Below are 25,695 nucleotides of genomic sequence, written 5' to 3'. Positions count from 1 at the left end.
CAACAGTTGAATTCACCATAAGCCAGAATTTCTAGTGTCTTTTTTTTTTTTTACCAGCAGCCTCATATGCACCTTAATAGCCACGGCTCCCCACGCTGTTTAGGTCTGTATGTGAGGTGGTTTCAAGCAACTAAGATGTGCCTTGCCATCTATCTAAAATTCGGCTGCTCTCCATGGTGGCCCAAGTCTTTCTGCTTCCGAGACTTTCCCTTCTGCATACTGGTCTCTCTCTTCTTTCAACTTTCTTACTGCCTCTTGCCTGCACCACTAGTTTCAGCAGGCACTGACTAAATGATGGTTGATATCATTCTCTCATTGCTTCATGCACATAAATGATTTCTGCCCACCCGTGGAGGCCAGGGGCTGTGTTTCTTTCATCTGTCATTCTGCACTTCAAAGCACCTGGTACAACGTTGCCCCCACAGAGTGCACCTGGCAACCTGTGGAGGCTGCCATCTCACTGAGGCTCATGGCCCACAGTTAGGGTCAAAGCTCTGCATTCAAATGTTTTCATTTTGGGTAGAAACATATCAGTATGATAGAACACTTTGCTGGCCAACGAAAGCTTCATGCCATAAGAAGTGGGACAATATAATCCGTTAAATGGAAAAGTATATTCCCTTAAGATACATTTTCCCCCCCAGTTCTGTCACAAGTATGGGGCCAACAGAAGCCAAAACCAACACTCATGTGGACTCACTCGTAGCACTCACTTTTTGCTCTCTGATACTATTTTCCACTTAAAATAAAACCAACACTCCTTAGAGAGCTGATTCCGTATCTGGGGGACAGAGAAAGATCAGAATTAGCTTGGAACATATTATTATTATCAGACAAGGATGACTGCTAAGAGGACAAAGAAGCAAGTTGTAACAATTTATGAATCAACAATAATAAATGGTGATATAGTAAATTGGAAAGATTGTGAAAGGCTATGAGTTCTTTATGATATTCAGAAGACTAAGCTAAGGTGCACCAAACTCTATTTATAATTTTTTTAATGCAATAGAAGTAAGAACAGAATAAAATATAATTTATATTTCTTTTGTTGATTTTAATAAGTATAGGGGAGTTTTATTGTTGCCATCATCATTTAATCACAAAGTTGTGTCTGACTCTTTTGCAATGCCATGGACTGTAGCCTGCCAGGCTCCTCTGTCCATGGGATTTCCCAGGTAAGAATACTGGAATGGGTTGACATTACCTTCTCCAGGGGATCTTCCCCACCCAGGGATTGAATTCACATCTCCTGTGTTGGCAGGCAGGTTCTTTACCACTGAGCCACCAGGGAAGGCCGTGGGAGGGTTTATCTACAGGTATTTTTGTTCCATTGATTGCATATTGATATGCCCTTGTCTTTCCATGTCTAAATACACATGGAAATGATAAATGTCTTTCCATATCTAATACAAAGAAATGATAAATAAATCAATTTGTTCTGGAAAAATAGGAACCAACTTAGGAACAAAAAGGACTGGGTAGCCCCAGTTGTCACACATAATAACCAGGTAAAAAGTGGGTTCAACAGAACATTCTTAGGTGATGAGTCTGTTAAATGTCTTTAGAGGGGTTACAATGTGCAGACTTATTCCCTCAATCCCCAGACATGTAGCTTCTAGATGCAGATAGTAAGTATATAGAGACTTCAAGGCATGAGTGTCTCCTTGCCCACAGCCAGAACTTGCAGCTCTGCTGCTGGGTAGGTGAAGGGCCTTCCCACTCCCTTGTAACTAGTCATTGGCTGAGAGGGCAGATTCTAAAACCTGTCACATCCATTTCACCCTTGGCCAAACTTATAAAAGCTCTTCCCTTGCTAATACTGGAACCTTCCTTATATCCAGTAAGGGTGCAGCAACCAGGGTGATAGAGAGCCAAAATTTATATATTTAAGGAGGAAAGACACATGAAGCAAGATCAGAGAATATGCACCTCAAAGTGGGGAAAACACACATCCTGATCTTCAGGGTTTGGGAAAACATTAGAACACTTGAAAGCATGAGAGATAGGTACACTACAGAGTGACAAATTATTTACTGACTAGGCAGTAAATCAATCAACTATTTTCTGAGTCTCACCAGTCCCCTCAGCTGGCACAGGAAGAAGAGACATTTGCTTCTAACTCCGGCATGGCCATCTGGCCTAGAGCTGCTCCTAAGAGGTACTTGAGAGAACAAGGGAATGCAGAGGCCAAGCCCAGAAGGTGCTGGCTGCTACCTTGTTAGGGAAATGAACATGAAGGAAGTCTTGTTTGGGTTTCAGAAGCAGGAGATCAGGTCTCTGACCTGCTTCTGATCTGCCTGGACACAGACCAGATTCTGTGCTTGCCTGCAAGCATAGCAAGTCAGGTGGCACTTTAAAAAGAAAGGAAGGGAGTGGGTCTTGGAAGTCTTGGGCCCCTGGAGGTCTGGCCAACCCCACCTCCCCACCCTGCCTGGGGTCTAAGGAAATCCTATGACTCACAAGGTGAAACAAACAGCATTATAAAAAGTAAATCAGAGCTACATTTTTTTTTTTTCTTTTTTCACGAATTTGCGTGTCATCCTTGCGCAGGGGCCATGCTAATCTTCTCTGTATCGTTCCAATTTTAGTATATATGTGCTGCCGAAGCGAGCACCAGAGCTACATTTTTACATGCAAACTAATGGTAATATCAGTATGCAGCCTAGGATTAGAACCAGGAGACCTCAAACTGCAATTTCAAGTCTCACCCATGGGGTGTCTGCACCGCCCAGAACCTTTTCCCAATTGGGATTCCCAATTGCTGTTAACAAGGGACTTTTGGAGTGCTGTTTAAGTCTGGATGTTGGTCAACCCGATTTGGTGATGTATGTGCTATAACTCTTTTCTATTGTTTCTATTTCTCTTCTTTTAATGACTGTATTTTGAAATTAAGCCAAATAATCCTCTATTAAATATTGAAATTGTTTATTTTGTGTAGAGTGATTTCTTTTGTTAATGAATCTTTCGAACCTAAAACATAAGTAAAATTTTTGGCAAAACACACTTCCTTGTTTCAAGTGTTCATCTCTTTTTTAAAAAAATCAAGTTCCCCACACTGATAGGGCTTCCTTCCCTTTCAGGTGACATCCTTATAGAAAACAGCTCTCTGGAAATTCTGTGGGCCAGCCCTGGGCCTATCTCCTTCAAGCTCCATCCTTCACACTGCCCAGTAATTCTCTATATGAGAGGCCTGGTACCCAAAGCGGTTTTCCAAGGTTGCCATGATAGCTGACCACTGGCTGGGTTTGCCCAATGGGAGGTGCCAGTCTGAGTTTGGAGGGTGGCTGTTGGCATGGGTGAAGCCAAGGGCTCTATCATCCACCATCTTTGCTTTGCTAGGCTCTGCCAGAAACCGCCTCTGCTCTGAGGCTCCAGCTCCCACTAGACAGGCCCGCACAGTCCCACACTCTGCAAGGTGGCCTGGCCCTGCCTCCAGCATCACCACCTCCTCTCTAGCCTACAGTAGTACCACTGCAGGGACTGTGCTAATGGTCCAGCCTCCTGGGTTGGCCTGTCCATCCCTATGCCTCCATTTCCCTGCATGACATGCCCAGCCCTTAAATACTAATGAGATTTCCTAGTTAGACCCCTACAGGCAGACATGGAACAGCAGGTCAGTTAGTGACCAGGCAAAACTTTGTAAGAAAGATTCCTTTGGGAATTTCCCATCTTTCCTGCTATCTCAAAGAATGGAGTCTGTCTTTCTGTTGCCATACTTGGAGCACTGCATAGCTGCAAACCCCTGGGTTGTGTGGAGGAGGGAGGTGATAGAATGCTTTCTGCCATTGCTGTGGTCAGCAGAATTGTGGTTAAGAAAAATAAGGGCACATAATCTTCAAGATAAATGTTTAAGTTTACATAGTAGCACAGATAGCCTGTTATCATATGGTAGGTGAGGAAGATATACATATATACATACATGCTACTGCTAAGTCATTTCAGTCATGTCTTACTCTGTGCGACCCCATCCCTGGGATTCTCCAGGCAGGAACACTGGAGTGGGTTGCCATTTCCTTCTCCAATGCATAAAAGTGAAAAGTGAAAGTGAAGTCGCTCAGTCATGTCCAACTCTTCACGACCCCATGGACTGCAGCCTACCAGGCTCCTCCATCCATGGGATTTTCCAGGCAAGAGTACTGGAGTGGGGTGCCATTGCCTTCTCCGACATACATACATACATACATATATCTATAGATAGATAGATAGATAGATAGATATACACTTCTATATGCATAAAATATCTCAGGAAGTATTAAAAAATGGCAGCAATCATCTCTTGGAAGTTGGTAGCAGGGGGACTGGAACTTTTCTCTGCATACTGTTTCCTACCTTTTATATTTCGTTTCTATTCAAAAATAAAAATAAATTAGCACATCTACAAATTCTTATTGCAGAGAAGAATAAGTGAGTGGCCCTGCCATGCACAACCATTGAGCAGCCGGGGCTACCTGCACTGACATGTGGGAGGTAGGACAGGCCAGGTGCTCTGGACTCTTCAAGGACCACAAATCACAAGTCATTCTGTGGGTGCCACCCTCATCAGGTGCCATAGCTGTGTGCATTCACACTGACCAGACACCTAATATCCCAGTGATGTGACTGGTTGGACCAGCAGCCATTTCAGTGGGCATTCATAAATTCACAGATTCCTTCAGCTGTCTCCCAGGGTCAGCCCTGAGTGGCATGCCTGGAGCTGGCGATGGAGTTTGCTAGAAGGAAAAGGGGGGAACCTGACCCTTCCAGACACATTTCCACATCTCTGTAGGCTATAAAGAGACGGCACTGACGCAAAGGGAAAGCTGAAGTGGTACCAGGCAACACAATCAACTCACTGAGCACGTGATGACCGGAGAGATACAGGAACACACCTATTTGGCCAGTGCCTGTGACCTACGGGCTGATCTAAATACTTTTAAAGGATTATTACAGTTTCAGTGAGCTTCCCTGGTGGCTCAGATGGTAAAGCATCTGCCTACAATGCGGGAGACCTGGGTTCAATCCCTGGGTCGGGAAGATATCTGGGAGAAGGAAATGGTAACCCACTCCAGTATTCTTGCCTGGAAAATCCCATGGATGGAGGAACCTGGTAGGCTACATTCCATGGGGTCGCAAAGAGTCAGACACGACTGAGCGACTTCACTTTTTCACTTTTTATAGTTTCAGTAGCAGTAGGGCAGCTTGTACTGGAAGACATTGTCTCTGCTGGGAGGTGGAACCAGTGAATTTCTGTCACTTGGGCTCTGAACTCAGTATATAGTGTAAGGAAAGTAACTTTTTAGGGCAGCTACAACTATTTCTTTTTTTTTGCAAACCACGATTTCCTGTTTTGTTCTCTATTTATACTTTACATTTAGTTTTAAGAAAGCACTAGTGGTTTGGTGTTTTGGTTGTTTCTAGTTCAATCTTTATCAACAGAGCAAACTTTCAAGACTATGTTTTGTAATAAAAGTGAACTGTAGGCCTAGATTCCTTTAAAATACTTTGCTCAGAAAGATTCTTAAGGCTTTAATAATAAGACAAATCACAACTCTCTAAATCAATGTCTCATGAAGTGGGAATCCACTCAGCAGTCTTGAGGGTTGTGAATTCCTTAAGGATTTCACACGGGGCTGCTTTAGACAGCATCCTTCCAACACAAATGTTTTCACACAAAATTTCAGCACACAGTTGTTCAGCTTCAAGTGCAGAAATGTATAACTATGATATCTGCATTATGATACTCTTCGCAAAACACTGAAGTATCTAAGAAACTTTGTTAGTTGTCTCAAGACTTAGAAACTCAATGTTTGCCCTTGAAGAATTCGTTGTCTAAGAAAGATACACACCTTGGCTCCACCTAGGCATAATATAGCACTCAACAGAATACAAATATGAGAACAACTCAGGAACCAAAGCCGTCGCCTCTTTGCAAGTCAAGGAAAGATGTACTTTAGAGATGAATGGCAACAGCCCTTAAAACTGATTTTGGTCCTCTGTGTTTGCTGGCAGAAAGCTTTGCTTTCCCAGTGTACAAGGACCGTATGTGTTTCTTTGATTGCGGGGCTTATAGGAGGAGCCGGCACGGCCAGTGAACAAGGATCAGGTCTACACACACACCACCTTCCAGGGGGCCCCTCTGGTATGTTGCGGTGTGCAGAGCACAGCCAAATTCTCAGTCTCAGTCTTCCAGGACGGCTCAGAGCCTGATGACACTCGCAGGTCACTGGAGAAGGAGAAGTGGTCATAGCACACACTTGGGGTCCAGATAAGGAGCGGTGGCTGGCCATCATAAATACAAAGCCTCTGCAGAACAGGCCTGCCAGCCCATGGTACAACAGCCAAGCTTATGTTCAGGTTTTCCCCGAGCAACTCCTGCTTCCCTTGGGACATACCACCCATGGAGCATGGGATCCCAGGTCCCACCAGTCCCTATCGGCTGCTTCCCTCACATCTGTGCCTGCGATGCTGCAGGCGCTGGCCCTGGTAGACAGGGTAACACACATGACCAACAAGGTAACAAACAGAAGATGACTCAGTAAATGGATGAAAGAAGCATCTGAATGTGCACGCATTATTTTGTTAAATTCTCACTAGGAGCCTTTAAGGCAAGTATTATTATGTACCCCCGTTACACAGATGAAGAGTCTGTCAAACCTACACAGGTGACGGCTCAGAGAGACTCTGTGTCTTATGCCAGACACAACCTCTCCCAACCAGCACCTGGTTAACAAGATGTTAGCCATTGAGACCCAAGGGAGTGTCACCTCTCAGGGCTTTTTGCTTCTGGCTGGAGGTGGAGTGAGAGATGTTACATTTTAAAATGTCCGACCAAAAAGTCTGGAATCCTTGCATACAATCTGAGAGAAATCAAGGATGTTATTAATGTTGTACCTGGGCTGGGTAAAGTTAGTGTGACCTCCTGGGGCCCTGCAGGCATTGAACCCTCAGCAAATATGATTTGATTGACTCATAAAAAGAAAGGGAGGGAGACGAGCACACAGTGACACAATTGTGGCCTTCTGCTGCTGGGTTGTGAAAGAAAGGGTCAAAAAAAGAAAAAAAATAATGACTTTCATCCTGGCTCCTCTCCAGTGGGTGAGCAGTCAGCAAACAGGGGCCTCCTGGATAATTTTCCAGATCTTCTCCCCTTCTCAGAGGTCTCCTGAGGCTGTGCAACAGCAGTTAAATCAATTCTTAATTAGCTTTCAGCATTTATCTTTTGAAAATCCAGACCTATATGAATATTTATTGAACACTTACAACTGACTAGGTGCGGAGCACGTGTGCTAGGTCCTGGAGATACAAAGGGAGATCGGGACAAGCCTACAAATGGAAAAGTATCTGCAGTGGCAGGTGCATCTGTTCTGGGACAAACCTTGCATACTTGCTGCGGGAAGCAGGCAGACAAGTCTCAGCAGGAGTCAAAACACAGAAGGAGCTGAAGAGAGACAGAAAGTGTCGAAGAGTACAGGGTGGGTGCCACTGGGCTAACTTCTATTTTTCAGAACAAGAAGAACAAGGATGGGATTAGCCTACTGCTTAAAGTAGACTGGAGGGGTCACAAGTGACAGTGAACTGGAACAACAGCTCAGGGACTATTTGCTTCTGTTTAGGATGGGAAGGGGAAGGATTTCAAACTGGAGATGGCAGAACACAGAGTTAAGAGTGAGGACGGCTGCCTGGGGCCAGGGCAGAAGAACTGAAAACAGTTCATCACTTTCATGAGCTCAATCTCTCCAGGCTCAGACAAACCCGTCCTCTGGGGCAGTAAGAATTTACACATAGGGTCTCAGAGCTACTATTAGAAATCTCTGAGGACTCATGGAAAGAGAAGTACTAGAAGAGCAAAGGGGCATATTTTATCCCAATTTTCAAAACTGTTCGAATTCTGGATGTGAATAATCCATTACCAAACTGATTATTAAACAAATTGGTAAGCTCTTATAAAAGAATGAGATCATCGCTAACATTGGAACATTGGTTCGCTAAGGGCAAATTCCCTTAAAGTTTAAGGGTTAACCTAACTAGATTTATTGGTGGTGTAAGGGGGTGAGATGGGGAAGTAGAGATTAGGTGGAAGTAAGGAATGTTATAACCATGGGCTGTCTTGATATCACCAAGTATGTGATAAAAGTTCCCAAGATTATTTCATGGATCAAGATAGTAAATGTGAGCAGAGGATAATACTTTTGGGTAGAATTGTAACTAATCAGGTTCCAAGTTGCATAATTAATGAAAACCCAAATCTACCAGTTGCCTCCATTGGCATGCTACTTGTCTCTAGTTTTATTAATAGTTAATACATTCTCCCTGATGACATGGATGAGGATCCAGAAAGCAGGCCTATCAAATAAAAGCAGATGACACAAATCTGGGAGGAACAGCTAATGCTACACATTACAGAATTAAGATTCAAAATTTTTCTAGCCAGGTAGACCAAATCAATGAAATAGAAACTTTAAAAGATGAAATATTTAAAATCTTCATTCACAGATGTAAAGGAGAGATTTGACAGGAAAGGTTTCCTATGTGGAAAAGATCTAGGAATTTTAGTTAACGACAATAACATCACATTCTGAAGTTCTACATTGACATGAACTTTGGGGGAACACTATCCAGACCGGTACAAGTACTATATATTGATCTTGGATTTGGGGAAATCAATTTGGGCTTCCCTGATGGTTCAGTGTAAAGAATCTGCCTGCAATGCAGGAGACACAGGAGACTTGGATTCAATTCCTGGGTCGGGAAGATCCCCTGGAGAAGGAAATGGCACCCACTCTAGTATTCTTGCCTTAAAAAATCCCATGGACAGAGGAGCCTGGCAGGCTACAGTCCAAAGGGTCACAGAGTCGGACATGACTAAATAACTAAACACAAGCAGTCTTTATCTTACCATCGGTGGTGGCATGTTAACTAGAATATGAATTTCTGTAGAAGTCTTTTGCTATACTTTAAGGCATTTTTATTCCTATATCGCCTGGGAAGAAGAAAACCTGATAGCCCTTTTTGTAATTTAATCATAATTTATTTACATTCAAGCTAACTTGTGCAAGTAAAGTTTCCCATTTTAAATTTAAATTTCCCAAGTACAAATATCTGTTTTAATTGATACAAATATATACAATGAAATGCACAGGTCTTAAAGGTACAGCTTAATGAGTTTTGCCAAATGTATATACCAATGTAATTCATATATCCCCAGCAAAATATAGAACATTTTCTTCAACTCAGAAAGTTCCTTTATGCCTCTTTCCAGTCAATTGCACTCCTCCGAAGCCAACCATTGCTCTGATTTCTATCACCATAGGTTAGTTTTGTCTGTTCTTGAGTTTCATATAAATGGAATTATACAATATGTATTCTTTTGCATCTGGTTTCATGAGTTCATTAAGCATATTTTTGCATGCATCAATAATTCATTTCTTTTTATTGTGGAATAGTATCCTGTTGTATGAATATTCCACAATCTGTTAATCCATTTACCTGTTGATGGACATTTGGGCTATTTCTGTTTTTAAGCTATTTTGAACAACTTTGATGGAAAGATTCATGTACAAGTCTTTTGTGGGCATATGTTTTCATTATCTAAGGTAAATACCTAGGAGGGGAATATCTGGTCCATGGGATAGGCTTATGCTGAGCTTTGTAAGGAACTGCCAAACAACTGTGAGTGGTTGTGCCCCCTTCACTCCGCCAGCAGTGTGAGTTTCCATATCCTCACTTTCAGTGCCGTCATTCTTTCATTTCAGTCATTGTAGTGGGCCGCATTTAATCTTCATTTCTTAGATGAGTAGAGATGTTGAACACCTTTTTTATGTGTATACTGGCTGTTCACGCATCTTCTGTTTAAAGTACATGTTCAAGTCTTTTGCCTGAATTTTATTGAGTTATTTGACTTTTTTTATTATTGAGCTGCATGTGTTCTTTATATATTTTAGATACAAGTCCTTTGTCAAATACCTGTACTACAAAACTTCTCTCAGTCTTGCCTATTTACTCTCTAACTAGTGTCTTTTAATGAGCAGAAATTTTGGTTGTCTTTTTTTTTCATTGAAGTCCAATATAGCAACTTCTAGTTGATTAGTGAGTTTTGTGCCCTCTCCCAGGGATGGTTTTTCACCCCAAGATCGTGAAGTTATTCTTCTGTTTTCTTCTAATTTAGAAGCTTTGTGATTTTACTTATTACAGTTTAGGTCTATCAGTTCAGTTCAGTCACTCAGTCGTGTCTGACTCTGTGATCCCATGGACTGCAGCACACCAGGCCTCCCTGTCCATCACCAACTCCCAGAGCTTACTCAGACCCATGTCCATCAAGTCAGTGATGACATCCAACTGTCTCATCCTCTGTCATCCCCTTCTCCTCCTTGCCTTCAATCTTTCCCAGCATCAGGGTCTTTTCTAGTGAGTCACTTCTTCACATCAGGTGGCCAAAGTATTGGAGTTTCAGCTTCAACATCAGTCCTTCCAATGAATATTCAGGATTGATTTCATTTAGGATGGACTGGTTGGATCTCCTTGCAGTCCAAGGGACTCTCAAGAGTCTTCTCCAACACCACAGTTCAAAAGCATCAATTCTTCAGTGCTCAGCTTTCTTTATAGTCCAACTCTCACATCCATACATGCCTACTGGAAAAGCCATAGCTTTGACTAGATGGACCTTGGTTGGCAAAGTAATGTCTCTGATTTTAAATACACTGTCTAGGTTGGTCATAGCTTTTAGGTCTGTGATTCATAAAATTAACAATTGTGTTTGGTGTGAGATAAGATTCAGAATTCATTCTTCCCCCATACAGATATTCAGTTATCCCCAAAACAATTAGTTCAAAAGGTTTTCTCTCTCCATTGAATTGCTTTGGTGCCTTTGTCAAAAATCAATTTACCGTATAATTTGAGTCTATTTCTGGACTATGTATCTTATGTTATTGACAGAATTGTTTATCCTGGTGCCAGTGCCAAATTCTTTTGGTTACTATAACTTTATAGTAAATTTTAAAATCAGGTAATGTGAGTGCTCCAACTTCATTTTCCTTTTTCAAGTTTATTTCATAATTTACATTTGAGTTTCCACATAAGTACAAAAAAATCTGCTAGTTTTTTTTGTTTTTTGTTTTTGTCTGTGCTGCATGGCTTGCACGTTCTCAGTTCCCTGAGCGGGGTTTGAATCCAGGCCACAACAGTGAAAGCCCAGAATCCTAACCATTAGGCCACAAGGAAATTTCTGCTGGCATTTTGATTGGGGTTGCACTGAATCTATATATCAATTTTGGAAAAATTGAAATTTTACCAATATGGAGTCTTATAACATGTACACAGAGTATATCTTTCCATTTGTTTATAATTTCTTTGGTTTTTCTTGGAAATGTTTTTGTAGTTTTTTGGTGTAGATATCTGCTCATTTTGGAGTAGCTTACTTCTAGTAGAACATATAGTCAGTGTAGAAAAGTCAATTGTATTTCTACGTAAAAGCAATAATTGGAAAATGAACCATTCCAGTAGCATCAAACACCAAAATATACATAAATATATCATGCATATGTTTTATTAAATGTATCATTAAATATGCTTTGGTTTTTGATGCTATTGGAATGATTCTTTTTCCAATTGTTACTTTTGTATGGAAGTACAATTGACTTTTGCACACTGACTCTGTATTCTACTAGTAAACTACTTCTAATGACCAGATACAGGAAGGTTTTTGTACATTCCTTTAGATTTTCTTTATATACAATGCTGTCTGTGAATTTAAAATTATATTTCTTTCTAATTTTTTTAAAATTTTGTTTTCTTGCCTTGTTATAACAGTTGGCATCTCCAGGATAACACTGTACATAAACAGTGAAAGAGGATACACTGGTTTGTTCCTGATTGTCGGGGAGAAGTTTTTCAATATTTTATCCTTAAGTGTAGTGTTATTTCATTTTCCATCAGTTCAAAACATTTTACAACTTCATTTATAATCTCTTATTTAACATAATGGTTATTTGATAGCATATTTTTTATTTTCACATATTTAGGACTTTCCTAATGTTTCCGTTATTGACTTTCAAAACATTCTGTATGACTTCAGTCCTTTGAAATTTGTTATTATTTTATGGACCAACTTTTGGTCTATCTTGGTGAATGTTCTATGTACATCTGAAAAGAAAGACTATTCTGCAGTTGTAGGATATAGTGTTCTATAAATATTAATTAGGTTAATTTGGCTGATATGCTATTCAAATACTTTTATAAATTTTGTCTATACTTGTTGTTCTACCAACTATACCTGAATGTGCAGATTTAAAATCTGCAACTCTAATTATGAATTTGTTAATTTGACCCTTTAGTTCTGACAGATCTTATAACATATACTTTGAGGCTGTTGGTGAGGTACAGATACGTTTAAGATTTTAATGTCTTCTTGATGATTTGATTGTTTTATCCTCATGAGTATCTCTATTTCTGATAAAATTGATTGTTTTTAAGTCTACTTTGTCTGATATTAACATAGTCACTCCATCTTTCTTATGATTAATGTTTGTGCAATTTATATTTTATTGATCTTTTACTTGTAACCTATCTTCAGTTTTATATTTAAAATGTGTCTCTGGGGGCCAGTTTGCTAGGTTTGTTTTTATTATACAATCTGACAAAGTTTACTGCCTATGTGTATGAAGTATTTGGTCCATTTGTATTTAATGTAATTATTGAAAGATTTGACTTTGGGTCTACCATCGTGCTATTTGTTTACTACTGGTCCTTTATTTCTCTTTTCCTACTTTATTTTGTATTAATTTTCAAATTTTATTTTACCTTTGCCTTTCAATTTTGAGCTGCTTGCTTTCTTAGTTGTGTTCAAGTTCACTCATCATTTGTTCTTCAATGGTTAATCTGTTGTTAAGGTCATCCAAGCATGTCTTGTATTTTATTTTTTTGTCTTGTATTTTATGTCTTATATTTTATTTTTGTATTTTATCTTGTAATGTATCTTGTATTTTATTTTACTTTTTAGCTCTAGAATTTCAATTTCCACTTATTTTTATTTCAGAGTCTTTATTTTATTATATTTTATTTTATTATTCAGTCTTTATTTTTATTTCATGTCTTTCCTGAAATATTCATTTCTTTCCTTACATTATTTAACATATTTATAACAGTTATATAATTATCCATACTTATCTGATAACTCTAATACTGAGTTCATCCAAGAATATGTTCCTATTATCTATATTTTTTATCAATAATGAGTGACATTTTTTCTGCTTCTTTACATGTTTCTCTCCCTCTCTTTAAAAGTTATGCTTCAGAGAATTGTGTATAGAAAAATAGTGGAGAATGGAACATAATTTTTAGCCTGCTTTTGTTTATTTTCCAGGTGGCAAGCCCTTTCCTCTGCCAGGTAGCTATTCAGGTTTACCTAGAATTGAGTTGAAATGCTGCTGGTGCAGCTTTATTTAGACTGAGTTTACCTAAAGTTATTTAGATTAATCTGCCCAACTCCCAACCAGTTTCCTTGATTTTTTGTTTACCTTTGAATTGAACTCTTGTATAGCCCCCCAGAACTTAAACACCAGGAGAATGTTTGAAACTATGTGGTTTCTCTCTGCCTACAAGCCACTCTTCCACTGGTGCTGTCCCAAAAAATTTAGAAAGGGGGAGATAATGATATTAGGGTTTTTGCAGGTTTTATGAATATATTTTTGTGCCACTTATTAATTTATTGCTTCCCAGCAACAAATGTGTCTTTCTTTGCTCTATTCCATGATACCAGGGCTGGATTATACAGACTGTGTTTCGCCTTTGCCAGTTGGCTTGATGCTAGCCCCTGTCAACAGACGGTATTGGAAAGACATTGCAAATCTGGAAGAGAAAGACTTTTTCTTCTTCCAGTGTTTTATTTTTCTACGTGGTGGCAAGTGGGTCAGTATGCAGGGGCCCTGGCAGTGTTCCTAGCACGAAAGATGGTTCTTGGGTTCAGAAGCAGGCTCTCTCCAACACATGTCAACACACTCTCTCCACAGGCAGAGGTCTGAATCCTAGCCTTACAGGGGCCTCTTCCTCTGAATTTCTAAGTTTCTTCATTAATCACTTATCCTTCAGCTTCAGGGATAGTTACCGTTCTCTGCAGTTACTACTTTAGAGTTCTCCTTACCTCTCTCAGTAATTAACCATCTTTTACTTAGCAATTCTTTATATTAAATCTTTCCTACTAAAGTTGCTGGTGTGGTTTATACCTTGGACTGATCCCAGGGGTCCTTTAGTGCTTCCTACCAGCACACACTGTTGTATAAAATCCCAAAATTGTTTTTTTCTTATAAACTCCCCGTCTTTTACAGGCCTACTCCATTATAGACTCAAACTTTCTCTGGTCCCCACACAGTGCTGTCTATGCACACACTATTCTCAACTCCTGATATCCCTTCCCCCCACCTCCCTTCCTGGCCTGGTGCACTCAAAGTTATCCTTCCAGATGGCTCAAAGGCATCTCCTTGGGGAAACTTTCTACTTCTACATCTACCTATACCTGCCCACCCATTAGGTATGGAAGATAGAGCTCTCTGCTACACCTAGGAAGGGCTCATTTCTCTCTGGAATATAGTTCATCAAGGTATCTTTGCATCCTTCAACTTTTTGCTAGTCTCATTGAAAAATTTGGATTTTATTTTTCTAGCTTTTTCTTGTTGCTTCCCATGACCAAAAATATTTCACATTGTTTTTACAGCCTAACTGGAAATAGAAGCCTCTAGGTATTCTTGCACATGTAAAGACAGTTTCCAGAAGTATATGCTAATACAATGCCAAGTGTGGAATGGGTTTGAGCACATAAGTGGGTAAAGAGAGACATCTTTTACTTTCTACTATGATCTTTGTTAATTCAATGATTTATTCAGCAACTATTTATTGAACACCTACTATATGCCTACTGTACAAGCACCTACTTCTGAGCCCTAAGAATATAATATGAATAACAACAAAAGGCCACTGCTGCCATGGAATTTATATTCTAGTGGGAAGAGACAGGCAATAAACAAACAAACAAACATGTGATAAGCTAGGTAATGATAAATGCTATACGAATAAGTTAGGTTAAAGGGGATAAAGTCTGATGGCAATTAGGGTGCTATTTTATACTGATGGCCTGGGAAAGACTCTCATCAAGGTATATCTGAGCAGAGACCTCGAACTTGGAGAGTGAGCCCTGAGGATACGTGAATGAAGAATGTACCAAGCAGAGAAAACAGCAAGAAGCCCACAGTGATTATGTACTTAGTGTACTAGGACAGTGAGAAGGCCAGGATACTCGGTGTAGAGTGTCTGAGGGGAGGGGTGGGCAAAGAAGTGAAAGAGAGAATAAGGGGCCAGAGAGTGTAGTACGCTGTAGGTCACTTATGAGTGTTGGTTCTTCCTCTGAGATGCAGAATCACCAGACATTTCCGAGCCAGAGAAGTAATGTGACTCACTCTGGCTGCTGTGTGGAGAACACAGCTATGTGAATTCCGTACCAATTTACTCGTTTTCATTTTAAACATGAACATGTGTGTGTACAACTTGTATAACTCAAAAAAAATAATTTAAAATAAATAAATAACCCTCAACAGCCTGCTACAAAGTTAAGCCCTGGCAGAGTGCCCACCATTGCCTGGGGCCAGGCCCCTTGGGAAGGCAAGGTGGGGTCCAGGGCTCTGCTTCTCAAGTTTCATTTCAGCCTTACAGATGCAGGATACCCAGAAGGGTGTACAAATGAGACAGAGAAAATGGAGCCAGATTGAAATTGCAATATGTTGGTGAAGCATCCAAGGACCTAATATTGGAATCCAAACACAATATTTTATACCTATGTATATGTGTATATACACAGAGACACATAAAACCTTTTAATTTTAAAAGTTGGCCAGCCCTCCATATTTCTCCTGCTAGCAGAGGATATTATCCAGCTGTCCCACTTTTTCTCATCTCTTAAAAGGAAAAAGTGTGACAAAACTGAGGTTCTTGAGGCAATCCAGAGCTGAGCTGGACACACAGCCCTTACCTAGGAGGAGGCCCTGCTCTCATCCTAGCCTGAAGCGTGAAACCAGCACTGGTCATCTGAGCAGGTTTGGGTGAGGGTGGAGGTCAAGTTCATCTCTCCCTCTCATCCCATTTATGAATTCCTCCTATGTTTGGCAGAGGAGCCAATCCCCACACTTGCTGCCCTCATATGCCACGGGTCTACACATGGTCTACAGAATGGTCTACAGAAACCTGCTCCATTGCTAGATATGACTGATTGCAAATTCTTCTTGATCTTGAGCTGAACCTTGCCCTCCAGAAATTTCTCTCCCCTGGTCCTAGCTCAATCTCTGGATTTACATGGGGAAGTCCACTTTCCCCTCCATAGGGAAGCTAATTCTTTGTTTCTAGAGGAAAATCATGGTGAGACTCACACCTTCAGCCTGCCTTTCTCACCTTGTCTCTCTCCAGTCCAGACCCAAAGCATGTTCCCCCTGATCTACAGACAGACTGTCTTATACACACTGTTTCGCTTGGACAATCCCTTCCCATCTACCTTCTCTGCCCTGCCACACTGAAAGTCATCCTTCCAGAAGCTTCTTAGGTCATTTTTGTGTCAAGACTCCCTACCTGTCCAGCAGTGAGGACCACCCTCTTCTTACACTCCCATGGCACTTTGTAGAAACTCCTCCTACAGCAGACCTCTCAGTGCCGGGTAATGACGTGTGTGTGTGACTTGTCTGGCTCGCTTCTCTGCACCTCCAACAAGACTGAGAGCTTCTCTCAGGCAAGCACTAACTTTTCATCCCCAGGCCTTTCATAAGGATGAACATATAGTTCATGCTGAATAAGTATATATTGAGTAGATTTATTATTTAATGAAATCAACCTGAGCACCTATGAATTTTCACATGACCTGAATCCTATATTGCTTTCTTCCAAGTCTTAACAAAGATGGGGGGAAAAGATTAATAAAAGAAAATCATCTAGGCCTATGTCCCCAAGTCAGAAGACTGTTTTAGGTATTGTTGAGAACAGTAAACAGCCCCCTCTTCCCTAACCCCCCAAGGACAGAGGCCTCTGCCCTTCCTCAAGCAGCTAGTAGAGGAGAAAGAGATCTATTGAGTGGGACTTGACACATGTCAAGTGCTGACTCTGTGCCTTTCACTGATCTCCTGGCTGACTTCTCATAAATCCCTTCATGAGGGAGTTGTTCCCATTGTTGTTCCCATTCTGTAGATGAGGTTCTTGGTGCTATGTAAGCTGCCCAGGCTCTGTAACATTACAAACGGTGATGTGGAAAGTGTGCTTGACTCTAAAGCCCTCCTTTTCTAACAGCTCAATCTGTCTTTAAGAGGGGGAAATATAAGAAAGAAACAGAAATTAACAAAGAGATGAAGGGAAAGTTAAGGTAGCTGGAGACCAGTTGGATTGACGAGAAAAGGAATGGTGGCCGGAGGCGGTTCCTCCTCAACTCTCCTCCTTTAAATCTCTCTTTAAATAGAGGAGACCTAAGTGTGTTTCTAGGCAAAGTGTAACAGGACAGAGGGACGGGAGAACGTTCAAGAGAAAGAACTGTATGGATAGTAGTCTTGGAGAAGATGTTTGGGTTGCAGTGGGGCACAGGTAAATGATTTAACCTGGGAGAGGGGAGGGATGTTGCTTTCTCAGATTCCTCTGGCAGGAAGGGAGGCAGCTAGGGTCTGAGTGAGAGCTTTATGCTGTCAACTTGGTTCATCCTCACAATCAACCTGTGCTGGAGATCCTGCCAGCAGTCCTTCGGGTGAGGAGACACTGGGTATGCAAAAGGTGAGGAGTGAGGGTCAGTAGGCTGAAAGCAGGGAGGGAGGACTGGAGAGTTGAGGGGCTTGGAGAAGGCACTATTGAGGGGCTGCAAACAAAAGGGCCCCATATCCTAAAACATCTGGCATCTTGGCCCTTTACAGAAAATGTTTGCTGACCCCTCCAGTATCATCAGCTCCATGAAGGCTGGGACCATGACTTAACTTTTTCTTGTATTCCAGAATAGTGCCTAAAATGTGGAGCTGCTATTAGATGTTAAAATATGAATGGACGGGAAAACATCAGATACCATCTATTTTAACAGCATGCTTTTTCTCCCTCATTGTGAGAACAATTGAGACTGTGGCCTTTAAAGCAACACATCATGCCATTAGCATGCCCTCATTTTCTAAAATGTGAAGGATGGCAGCCACTGCAGGAATATTTAATACGGTACCTAGAAACTCTGACATTGGACTGATTTTACGAGCCCTGATGTTTCTGTTAGATGAAAGCTGCCAAGCTACACCTGAAAACCCCAATTACGCCCAGACCCAGCCAAAGCCATATTTTCAACTTGACCTTGTGTTCTCCTAAACTGTAAAATTTCCAACTTAGCTAAGCGAAGAGTGACATAAAGTTTCACATATATGGGTCCTCAGATCTAAGAGCACATGGTAGCTATAATATTGGAGACCTGATGAGAAGTCAGCTTGGTTCTAAAATATAATGTTCCTAATTATAATAGGAACAATGGCATTTAAATGGACAGATGTTATCTCTGAGGAGAACCAGGATTGTCTGGGGATCAGAGAGCATGAGAGCCCAGGGATTCATGTGGAGAAGCCCACAGTTATGAGTTCTTGATCTACAGATTTCTGTCAGCTTCAGAAGAACATCTAAGGAAAAATTCATTTTCTTTTCCTTACTCATTGAATAAAATACGATTTATCATAGGGCCAGGAGACACATAGGGTGTTCTAGGCCTACTACCTTCTCTACTTCTTCCAAGCAGCTATCAACTTAAAGGGCCCCCTATCAACTCAGAAGGACAATCAAAAAGAGACTTTGTCCTCACAGACAATGAACAGGGGCTCAGTTGAAAATCCACGTGTTAAAAGACAAACTCACATTAGCTTCAACTTATTGCACACCCCTGTGGCCAGGCAATTATGCTAGTGTTATATCCATCTTACCTTGTTTGTTTCCAGAGCTACCTGTGATACAGGTGTTCATATCTGCAGAGCAGTGGGCCCATCAGAGGTCAACATAAGGAGCAGAACCACCCAGCTGTGCCCTGGATGGTGGTTACTAAGTCTCACTGCTAGTAGTGAAGTAGAAACCAACTGGTGTTGTTACTTATGTTTGTTAATGATAGTTAATTAGTGAACTTGACAAAAAATTACTGAACTCTTCTTGACGAGTGAGACACACAGAATAAACTTACTCTGGCCATTCAGATAGACAAAGTCAGATCCACTAGCACCAGAAGGGAGTCTCCTGCCCTTCAAGGATGACCTCCTTCAGGAGGCCTCCCTGCCTTCACCCAATTCTTGTACTTTCTCTTAGAGAGCCATTCAGGTCGGTGCCTCAGTCCCCCGCTCCCTTAGGTTGGAGGTTATCTATTTTGTGTGTGTGACTGTGACTTGTCACTGAGGGAAATCTCTGAGGACAGCCGCTGCCTTGCACTTCAGGCTGTGATGCGAGATTGATGTCTGAGCAATCCAGGATTTGAATCCCAGCCCTGCCACTGCCGAGGTGATTAGATCGCCTCTTTTCATCTCTCTGACTCATCCATCTTCAAGGCCGAATCACTGACCTGAGGGCAGCTGCCATATCCTTCTCTTGGTTCCCTGGCTTTTTGCCCATGTGGTGCTGGCAGCTGGGCAGAGCTTTGACCTCACCCTACAAGAATCGCCCAGCTTGTCTGATGGCAAAGAACTGGTTTCCCCCACCTTAGGGCTCAGGTGCTCCTCTGCGATAAATCGCTGGCAGCCAGAGCACGTGCATCAGCAAGAGGGAAATTTAAATGAGCCTTAGGGGATTGGAAAATTATTTGGTGAAATGTTCCTAAGCTTTTTCTACTTAATACCCATAAATTTCAGGGGCCATGTGCGCTAACAGCTTTTGATTTACAATGTCTTTATTCTTGCATTGTATTTATGCCAAATTATGAAAAGGTAGCAAGAGTCAAAAGAACCTTTTAAAAATGCTTGGGGACCCATCATGGGGTCGAGCCATTTCTGTCAATCTTTGCCACCACTTGGTTAAATTGAGGGCTCTGGGTGCTGACAGCTGAGTAGCTAATTGGTGTTGGACGCCAGCCCACCAGGAGTCCTTCTCTTCAGAGAAACTTTTTCCTCCCTTCCCCCAGGCCCTTGCCTTGGGTAAGACCTTTTAATGGCTGCTGAGGGCAAGGAGGAAAGCCCGCCTTGGGTAAACTTTGTGGGGCCAGGTCTCACTCAGCTGCAACAGCACAGAAATATTCCCAAGACCTCTAATTAAAATGCCTACAGTCAACCAGTATGCTCCTGTTTCATTGCCCAGGGGTTGCAAAGCTCCCTGCTAATGCTGAACACAAATTAACTAAATGCTGTGTCAGCCTTTCTTGTCCCATTACAATGTTATTGTCATATTTATTAGCACAATTCCCTGCTGGACACTGGCTGGAATATCTGAAAAGCAAGTTAAGCACTCTCCTTGGCTACATGGGGAAAATGCTTGGCCATTTCTCTGCACACACATCAACTCTGTGATTTGAGTTCACAGCAACACCCTGCCAAAAACAAGCCGCCCTGCCCTGCCGATGTTGTCTGCATTGGATGGAGACAGTTCTCCAAACTTGATGGAGACAGTTCCCACAAACTGTAATTGTCTTTCATTCACATGACTGTAAAATGACTAGGTTGTTGCCACTGATTTTACTTCAAAGAACAGTTCTATTACCTGCTTGCTAAAATTTAACAATCTATAACGCTTCCTAGAATTAATTACAGTGTCAGGGGAAAACAAACATCACGCATCACATTGCTCCAAATCACATCAGCCCAGTTGCGTGATATTCAGAATTCAGTTTACTTTTGCACATCTCCCTCAATGACGCCCTCCTGCTTTATCAGTCTAGCTGCAAGCCTCCCCACTCATCTGTGGGAGACATATTTTACCCAGAGTACTAGAGAAGTTGGATGGAAAAAAAGAAAACAAGAACACCTCTTTGGGATGTTTGACCCTGCTACTGTCATAGACACTGCAGCAAGAGCACCTCAGTCTCCTTGCAGCAAAGCCTGTTAACCACATGCGTCCGAACATCCATGTCAAATTCAGGCCACAATAATTATCTTTCATTTTCAACAGGCTAATCTCTCAAGAATAAGAAGGAACTACAAGATTGAAGAGTTCAAGAAAATCTACTTAAAGGGATGAAATGTAGATTAGTAGTTTTCACTCAAGTAGAATCTGTATCTTCAAGACCACCCCCCCACCCCCCGCCAACTGGTACACAAAGCATCTTAGGATGTCTCCCAGGACATTATATTAGGATGCCTTGTGTCCTCCTGAGAGGGGCAGTATGCACTGTGGAAAGTTTCATCTGTCTCTCAGACACTGAAGACAGGATGAGGACAGTTATAGGCTCTGCTGATTTACAGCACCTGGTGTGAGTAAGGGCTGTCCAGAGTACCCCCAGTCACAGGAACCCGCCTGGAGAAAAAGATGTGTCTTCTTCAATCCCACTGAGGTACCCACCTCTGATTTTCTGGTCTGCTATAAAACTAAGTCAAAGAAGTCAAAGAGATAGAAATGTTGTACTAAGGACTTTTCATCCCACCTCCAAGGGCAGTTTGAACACAAATTCACAGAAAGAGGACAGAGGGTAAGTGAAATTGATGGTGTCACACAGCATAATCCAAACAAGCCCAGCCCAGAGGGGCATATGAAAATGTCCAACTCCCGTCATGGTCATGAGACATGGACTTATTATAGCGCCTATGATGTCACGTTGTATACATCACATCTGAGCTCCTTGTCACCACTGAGCCAGACTTCACATTACATATTGAGACAGGATGTCCAGTGACCCTGACTGCCAGGGTAGACACTCTCTTACCAGAGGACCAAGCTGCCTGTGACATACAATTCTGTGCAGGAGCTGGCAGGGGTGGCCCGAGGCACCCACAGAAAACAGGGCAGCTAGCTGGGGGTGCAGGGAACGGCCACTCCCAGGAAGACAGCTGGGAGTCTGAAGGGTGGCTCAAATCTCCCCAGAAGAAGAATCACCAACAAAACGTTCTCTGATCTAAAATCTCCTCTGAAAGCCAAAGAATAACTTCTCCAAGACACATTATGGGGAGGATTCAGAGGATCACAGCCTCTATAGGTAAACTAAGCAATATCACCAAGGATTTCAGCTCCAAACTCTCAGACCCTCGATAGGGGTGGCGCAGGGCACAGTGCAGTGCTTAGCCAGCTTTAGATCCTTAGCTACAACTTTTGCAATATCTGTCATGTCTGAACATCTATGATGGTGAATTTTGTCTGTCAACTTGACTGGACTGTAGGACAACCAGATAATTTGGTCAAACGTTATTCTGATGCTTTTGGATAAGATTAACATTTGACTCTGTAGACTCAGTAAGCAGATTTGTTCCCTCTAATGTGGGTAGTAAAGGCCTGAACACAACACAAAGGCTAAGTAAGAGGGAACGCTTCCTGCATGATGGCCTTTGAGCTGGGACATTAGGTTTTTTCCTGCCTTCAGACTTGAACTGAAACATCAGCTCCTCTTGGGTCTCAAGTCAGCCAGCTTTCAGACTGGAACTACTATTGTCTCTTTTGGGTCTATAGCTTACTGACCAGAGATCATGGAACTTCTCAGCCTCCATAATCATTTGAGCCAAGGTGGGAGTGGGAGGAAGGGGCAGGGAGCCACACTGTGTGGCTTGCAGAATCTTAGTTCCACAACTGGGCATTGAACCCAGGCCATAGCAGTGAAAGAGCCAAGTCCTAACTATTGGACCACCAGGGAATGTCCTGCCAATTCCTTATAATAAAGCTCTATCTCCAATCAGTCTATCTCTCTATCTATCCTCTGGGTTCTGTTTGTTTGGAGAACCCTAATAATATACCTCCTGTACCATATTTACCTAATAACTACTAAATCTTTAAACAGCCTATTTAAATAAATGAATTTTAAAATGCAACTCTGTCATATTGATATTTAAATCAAACATTTTTACTAAAAATATAAACATATAAGCTAACTGTAAAATTAAGTACACACATTAAAATAATAGCTCCCCTGAAAACACACACTTCTGATGGTAACTGTATATGGACCAAACTTCTCTCATTTCAATTCCTACCAAATGGAAAATCAACTATATTTTATAGTGAATGTTACCCTCCTTTTTAAGTGGAAAACCCTTCTCTCTTAGGCACCAAAAATAATATACAACACACAGTACAACTCACAGAGTGACATCACTATGTGTTTTAAAGTGGATACACTTAAAAACTACTCCAAACTACTTGTGACTTATTATGTAGGTCTCATCATTTTGTGGGTCAGGAATTTAGGAAAGGCTCAACTGAGCAGTCTGTCTCTGATCCTTGAGGCATCAAATGGAGAGGCTGGGACAGGAAGATCCACTTCCAGGATGGCATCTTCACTCGCATGTCTAGTGGCTCCGTGTATCCTATCTCTTTCTCCCTCCCCTTGGGTGTCTTATTCTCCAGGGCCACCAGAGTGTCTCATGGCCTGGCAGCCCTGGGGCAGTCATGCTTCTTGCGTGGTGTCTCAGCACTCCAAGTGTGAGCATTTCAAGAGTCCCAGAGGCTCTTCGCCTCTGTCCTGCAAGTCTCATCCTATGAGCCTAGCACGTCATTTAGGACAGCCCAGAGTCAAAGAGAGGGAGTGAACCCCTACAGCTCCATGGGAGGAATGTCAAAGAATCTGTGCCATCTTTATTCCTTCACCCCATTCCTGTGTACCAAAGAAGGAGAAAGTACTCAGACATGAGGTTTCCACATCATGGATAAAAGCGTATCATGTATCCAGAACGAAGGTAGGAGCTAGGTCACACTGGAGCAAAGGCATCAGTTTGAAGTCAGGCACAGTCAGCTTTGAGACCATATATACCACTGACTGGGTGACCTTGAGCTTAAACTACTGAATCTCAGGGGGCGTGGGAGGTGCATGCGGGAGCCTTGTCTGTAAAGTGGAATAATGGTATGTTCCAGGGCTATTGTGTGGATACCTAGTAAAAAAAAAAACACACTTTAATCAGTAAGAATTAATGAGCTTAAGCAAACCCAGGAAAACAGTGATGATTCTACAAAGGTATTTATAAAATACTGTATTTACCATAAAACCTACTCACACTCTGGAGGAAAATGAAACATAATAGAAAGAGTCTTCTCACTTAGCTTAAAAGCTGCAGTTTTTGGAGGAAATTCACCAGAAAGCATCTTCTCAGGATGTCAGTTACCCCCCAGATTCCTACCATGATCTCTGAGATGGCTCTGCTTAGTAATCATGTAGGGAGCTGGCAAAACAGCACCATCTTCTTTCTAAGCCATAATTAATCAGGTGTTTGGGGAGGCAGGAGAGAGTGAAATGCATGGCAACTTGGCAGGCTCTGATCCTCCAGGTGCTTGGTGGTGGTGATAACACCCCTTGTGAAGGGGCATTTTAGAAATGTGCAGGAGATGCTTTTACCTGGCCCACAGCTGGGGGCAGGGTGATCTTTACCGGAGGGTGGCCGCCAGGGATGCTGAGTGCGCGGAGCTGTCCCACGTAAGATAGCACTGTCACACTAGAGAGTCACACAAGGGAAGACCTTGTTTTTCGGAACCTAGAACTAACTTCATTTACATGTAAACATAATGTGTTTCTCCTCAGCTATGATATTTCCCAGGCATTCAATCAGCATGTAAATCAAGGAAAGACTCGTCTCTGTTTTGTTCACAATTCCAAGAGTTGTTTACCACTTCGGAAAATCCTGTCCCTGGCAGCAGCGTGAGCTCATGCTATCCAAGGGCCCAGTCCCATTCACTGTTCCAGCTGCGCTGGGGGTGGCAGGTGTCACGCACCTGATCTCATCACTGTGGCAGCATCCAGATCCGGGCACCTGCGCTGGAAGTGATCACAAGTCATGCTGCCTTCATTTCTCTTCTCACCTCACAGGTGACATCATGCTGATTTTTCTTAAATTATGAATGTGGGAGGGTTGTCTTATCTGGGAAATTTACTTCAGGATTGTAAGTGAAAGTCACTCAGTCATGTCTGACTCTTCGCGACCCCATGGACTATACTGTCCATGGAATTCTCCAGGCCAGAATACTGGAGTGGGTAGCCTTTCCCTTCTCCAGGGGATCTTCCCAACCCAGGGATCAAACCCAGGTCTCCTGCATTGAAGGCAGATTCTTTACCACCTGAGCCACAAGGGAAGCCCAGGATTGTAAACAGTGTGTTTAAAAGTATTTGTAATAAAAAAGAGAGTTGAGTTTGACAAGCCTGAGAGCCCACTGCTTTTAAAGAAAAAAAAAAAGTTTGCTCTGGATCAAAAATGGCTTTCCAAGTGGAAACATCAGGGAATCATTTCCTTTTTGGAACCTGCTGGACCTAGGAGCAGCCCAGCCAGGCTCAGCAGGAGCAGCTGGCACTGAGGCACTGAAGAACTCTTTCTCTTCACCCTCACAGGTGGAGAGACACGGATGCTTCATCAGCTTTTCAAAACTGAAGGCAAGGCTCACAGGGCCATGTGACCCACAAGAAGTTAAGCCTTGGTTTCCTTATCTGTGTAATGGAGGTAAAAACAGCCCCTCCCATACTGACTTACTGTGTGAAATCAAACAGATGAGATAAAGCATGTTTCGTGCTTTTCTCAACACCCCTGAGCATATGGTGCTCAATAAATGGAAACAGGCATTTATTACTGGGATAGGCTGGGACCTGGCACCCTT

The 25,695-nt window shown here is 42.1% G+C and overlaps 1 protein-coding gene and 1 non-coding gene across 7 annotated transcripts in view; both read right to left on the bottom strand.

Annotated features, from left to right (window-relative positions):
- Positions 1–25,695, bottom strand: part of SCML4 (Scm polycomb group protein like 4) — a 102,667-nt gene that overhangs the window by 68,727 nt on the left and 8,245 nt on the right. The window lies entirely within an intron of this gene.
- LOC122685661 lies at positions 2,506–2,614 on the bottom strand. The gene has a single exon (XR_006338511.1). It is a non-coding gene; the product is annotated as a U6 spliceosomal RNA (small nuclear RNA).

This window comes from Cervus elaphus, chromosome 28 (genome assembly GCF_910594005.1).
Source record: "Cervus elaphus chromosome 28, mCerEla1.1, whole genome shotgun sequence".
Lineage (NCBI taxonomy): Eukaryota > Metazoa > Chordata > Mammalia > Artiodactyla > Cervidae > Cervus > Cervus elaphus.
The sequence above is the reverse complement of the archived record's forward strand: the minus strand, read 5'-3'. Positions and strand labels throughout refer to the sequence as shown.